The sequence below is a fragment of the Salvelinus alpinus genome, chromosome 13, assembly GCF_045679555.1.
Source record: "Salvelinus alpinus chromosome 13, SLU_Salpinus.1, whole genome shotgun sequence".
In the NCBI taxonomy this organism is placed as follows: domain Eukaryota; kingdom Metazoa; phylum Chordata; class Actinopteri; order Salmoniformes; family Salmonidae; genus Salvelinus; species Salvelinus alpinus.
Window position 1 is genome coordinate 36,960,958 of NC_092098.1, and position 4,730 is coordinate 36,965,687.

Here is a 4,730-nt window from a genome sequence, read left to right on the forward strand (position 1 = left end):
AATACTATCATCTCTAACATATCTATATGGTTATCTGTACAAAAATATGAAAAACAAAAAATTATGAAGAACAATGGAACATTTATCTCGAAACATGTCAAATACTTATCTACACAACATGTGAGCAAGTTTCTAGCAAAACCTGAAAGGATGATTTGACATGGGAAATTGTCAGCAACATTTCACACAACGTTGACAATGTGAGAGCTAGTGATTGATTATAACTGCAAAGTGTGGACCAAAACGTCACTATATTGACAGGCTGGCTAAAGATTAGTACATTAGTACATTCAACAGCATCCCTTGCTCAATAAGACATATTCCTCATGTGAAAGTGAGGAATTATATTTTTTTAAGACAAAGAGAGCTAGAAGTGCAGAAAATGTGGCCTTGCCGCATGAAGCCTTGGATAACACTTCGCCTGATCAAACACACTGTACTGTACATACAATAGGTTACCATGAATCAAGGTAACCAAGGTTAATCAGATCTTAGGGTTTTGTATTTTGTAGTGCCTTTTGGCATTGTAATTCATACATTTTATAAAGGATCCAGGCAATGAATGACATAATCAAATCAGTGAAATCAGTCGGTATCATGGTGTAAATTTTTTCCCAAGTGCAGAACTCCAAGTCCTCAAATGTTACTTCCTTAGGTTGGCCCTCATGACTTTGGGCACTGGCACATGGTGAGGGTCACCCTGGTGTTTAGGGTTAGTGTGGCCACTGTCAAGGCCCCAGCAGCGAGACTAAAATCACCAGGAATTTAGCAACAAAAATGTTTTATTTAGGAAATCTGTTCCCAAGTATTCCCACAAATAAAAATAGACATCCCACCGGGAATACACTGGATGAATCAACGTTGTTTCCACGTCATTTCAATGAAATTACGTTAAACTAACGTAGAATAGAGGTTGAATATATAAAGAGTATTTGTTAGCGTTTAAGCATTTTTTCTGATATCAGATTCTTCTTCTGAAGATTGAACATCTGACTGGAATCCATATGTAGCGAAATAGTGCTCCCTACGGCACTGGAGTATATTGCAAAAGAGACGGGCTCATGCCCTCGACAGTCAGTTGTTCAATCAGAGATGGGGTCGTTCCTATCTTTTGCTATGAAGTCTACATTTTTATTTGCTCAAGCTCAGTGGTTCAGTACAGTACATCTAGCGCATCTATCTGTTACCTCCTAGAACTAGGCTGTTGTTGTTTTTTATCTCATATTGATTTGCCTGAAAGTTACCATACTATCATTATGCGCAACACACATGCATCATATATTTAGCATCATACATTGCTCATATTAAACAATCAAAATTATATAAATTCAGGACAAGTTTGGATGTATAAAGACAATTAGGGATGATGATATAATACTGTATCTGGACAGAAGTTCAAGTTTGAATAATTTTAATAAGTATTGTGAAGAACCATGTAAAATGTAATGTATTACAATGGCTCTGCAGAGATATCTACCCTTTCAATCGCACTCCAGCAAAGAATCACTCTAACCATGAAATAAAGGTTTCCATGGTTACATCAGGAGCCATGTTAAGGGGTGCCTCTTGATTCTGCAGTAGTTTCTCCACCTTTATTTTCCTTTCACCATGTTGCAAGACAGTGCCATCTTAAGAATCTGGCTGTGTGCTGCAGTGATAAGGTTTGAAATGACACAAATGGGGCCACCAATAATTCTTTGCAATAGCTTTGACCCGAGTCACCTTGCCGTGGGTTTTGAACATTTTGATTGATTTAAATAGAAAATATCACCACAGCTTGCACTTACCTGGTTGCCCTGATGGTGGTGCATTGCAGATCTTGAGTTGTTCAGGAGTTGCCAGGTCTACAAGTTGAATCCTTGCAAGAGCATCCCCAGTGTGACATACTAAAGTACTCGGTATCACCCGTTACCTTGACAACATGATTTTATCATTCTAGCCCACCACTACCTTCTCCCACAGAGGGAATCAAATGCTTCTACAGAGCCAGATAAGACTGCGGATTGCTGGGAATGTCTTGAAATATATGGTACCACACTTGCTTCCTTTAACTTTATGGGGTGTAGGTGGGGAGTTGGGGAGACCTTCTCCTTGATATTATGCCCTAAGCACATGAGATCGGTTTGCACATATATAGTGGCCTAATGGTGAAATCCCTAAGTGAAATCATTCCTCTCCGGCAACTGAGTTAGGAAGGACGCCTGTATATTTGGAGTGACTAGGTGTATTGACACCATCCAAAATGTAATTAATAACTGCACCATGCTCAAAGGGATATTCAATGTTTGCTTTTTTAGTTTTTACCCATCTACCAAGAAGTGCACTTCTTTGCGAGGCATTGGAAAACCTCCCTGGTCTTTGTGGTTGAATCTGTGTTTGAAATTCACTGCTAGACTGAGGGATCTTACAGATAAATTGTATGTGTGCGGTACAGAGATGAAGTAGTCATTCAAAAATCATGTTTAACACTATTATTGCAAACAGAGTAAGTCCATGCAACTCATTTTGTGACTTAAGCACATTTTTACTCCTGAAATAGCCATAAGAAAAGGGGTTGAATACTTATTGACTCAAATAGATTATCTTGGCAGCCCAGCACATATTTATAACCGGTAACAATCATCAACTTTGCAGACGACACAACAGTAGTAGGCCTGATTACCAACAATAACGAGACAGCCTACAGGGAGGAGGTGAGGGCCCTGGCAGAGTGGTGCCAGGAAAATATCCTCTACCTCAACAAAATGAAGGAGCTGATCGTGGACTTCGGGAAACAGCAGAGGGAACACGCCCCCTTCCACATCGACAGGACAGCAGTGGAGAAGATGAAAAGCTTCAAGTTCCTCGGCGTACACGTCACTGACAATCTGAAATGGTCCACCCACACAGGCAGTGTGGTGAAGAAGACGCAACAGCGCCTCGTCAACCTCAGGAGGCTAAAGAAATTTGGCTTGACCCCTGAGACCCTCACAAACTTTTACATATGCACCATTGAGAGCATCCTGTCGGGCTGTATCACCGCTTGGTAAAGCAACTGCACCGCACACAACCGCAGGGCTCTCCAGAGGGTGATGCGGTCAGCCCAAAGCATCACCGGGGGCACTGCCTGCCCTCCGGGACACCTACAGCACTCAATGTCACAGGAAGGCCAAAAAGATCATCAAGGACATCAACCACCTGAGCCATGGCCTGTTCACCCCCTATCATCCATTAGGAACACCTTTTTTACAATGTATCTACAAATATAAATGTAGAATCCTTCATGTTTTTTCTCTGTAAAAGCACATGGATGCATATGAAATGGTAAACACCAACTTTGAATTTGGTCATATATGCAAAACGTGCCTTTTGAATTTTGTGTAACGTTAGTAGCCCATAAAGAAGCATCATGCAATTTTTATTGTCACACTCCACCTTTTAGACTAAGGCAAGGGTTTCAAACACTTACTTTGAAGTTGGAGGTTTTATAATATCCCTCTGGTGGACAAGTTGACCTGTTTAACAAATGCGATTGGATGGTGGCTCTACCCTGTAAGGTCACTGCTCTGTTGATTCGTTATTCTGTTACCGGATATAATTATGTTCTCAGCTGGTCGTCCTCAGCATAGTGGCCTATTGTGCCAGGTTGACCTATGAGAAAAGCTAGCAGCTAGCCATTTTAGACCACACATCCTCGCCTCTGGAATGTGCTCCCCGCCGTCCACCTCAAGGTAACTCGGCTCTTTCAAATCTGACCTCAAAATGCACCTATACAGGAGGTGCCTTCCTAGTAGACCCCTCCTTGTTCTGTGTTGTCTTACAAAATCTTCACGCGCCAGTAGGAATTAGCACTTTGAGATGTAATGAAAACCGCTTTATAAATCAATTACTGTTATACTCTGGTTTTAGAAGTTATTGTTAATGGAGGCTGTCACATGGTGCAGGAGGAATGATGTTGGAGGGACAGAGATGGATTATGGCTCTATCCCAATTGTATTTCCGTGAATCCTCTTCGTATCCTATCTCCTTAACTCCTTTATTTTTTATTTAACCTTTATTTAACCACTCAAGTCAGTTAAAAACAAACTTTTATTTACAATGACGGCCTACCCCGGCCAAATCCTAACCCGGACGACCCTGGGCCAATTGTGCACCGCTCTATGGGACTCCCAATCACGGCCGGATGTGATACAGCCTGGAATCAAACCAGGGTCTGTAGTGATGCCTCTAGCACTGAGATGCAGTGCCTTTGACCGCTGCGCGACTCAGGAGCTTCTCAACTATATTGGAGAAGGTCCCCGGTCCCCCTTCTCCAATGGGTTTTGAGAAGGAGGCAAGAATAGAGGATGCAAAAAAATCAAGGAAAGATTAATTGAACTTCCCCAACTGGTTCTGGCCTGTGAAGAACTTCACAGGTTCACAAAACAGATAACACTACAACATTCTGCCCACACGCCACTGTACTAGAACTACTAATTAGCTTAGACGCTCGCTTTGGCTTTTACTCAAGACCTTGAACAACAACTAGAACAGCACTCAGACAGAACATGCACAATAAAACCGCAGTCATGATTTGGAGAGTATTGTCATATTAATTGTTAATGGACTACCTCATAAGCTAAGATTCAGCACCCCATTTAGAAAATGAACTTTTCCGTGAGCATATCGCATGCACTTTAATCAACTCAAGACCTTTCACTCCAATGAGACAGAGAGTAGAGGTGGAGGAGAATAAAGGAACAGAAGACAAG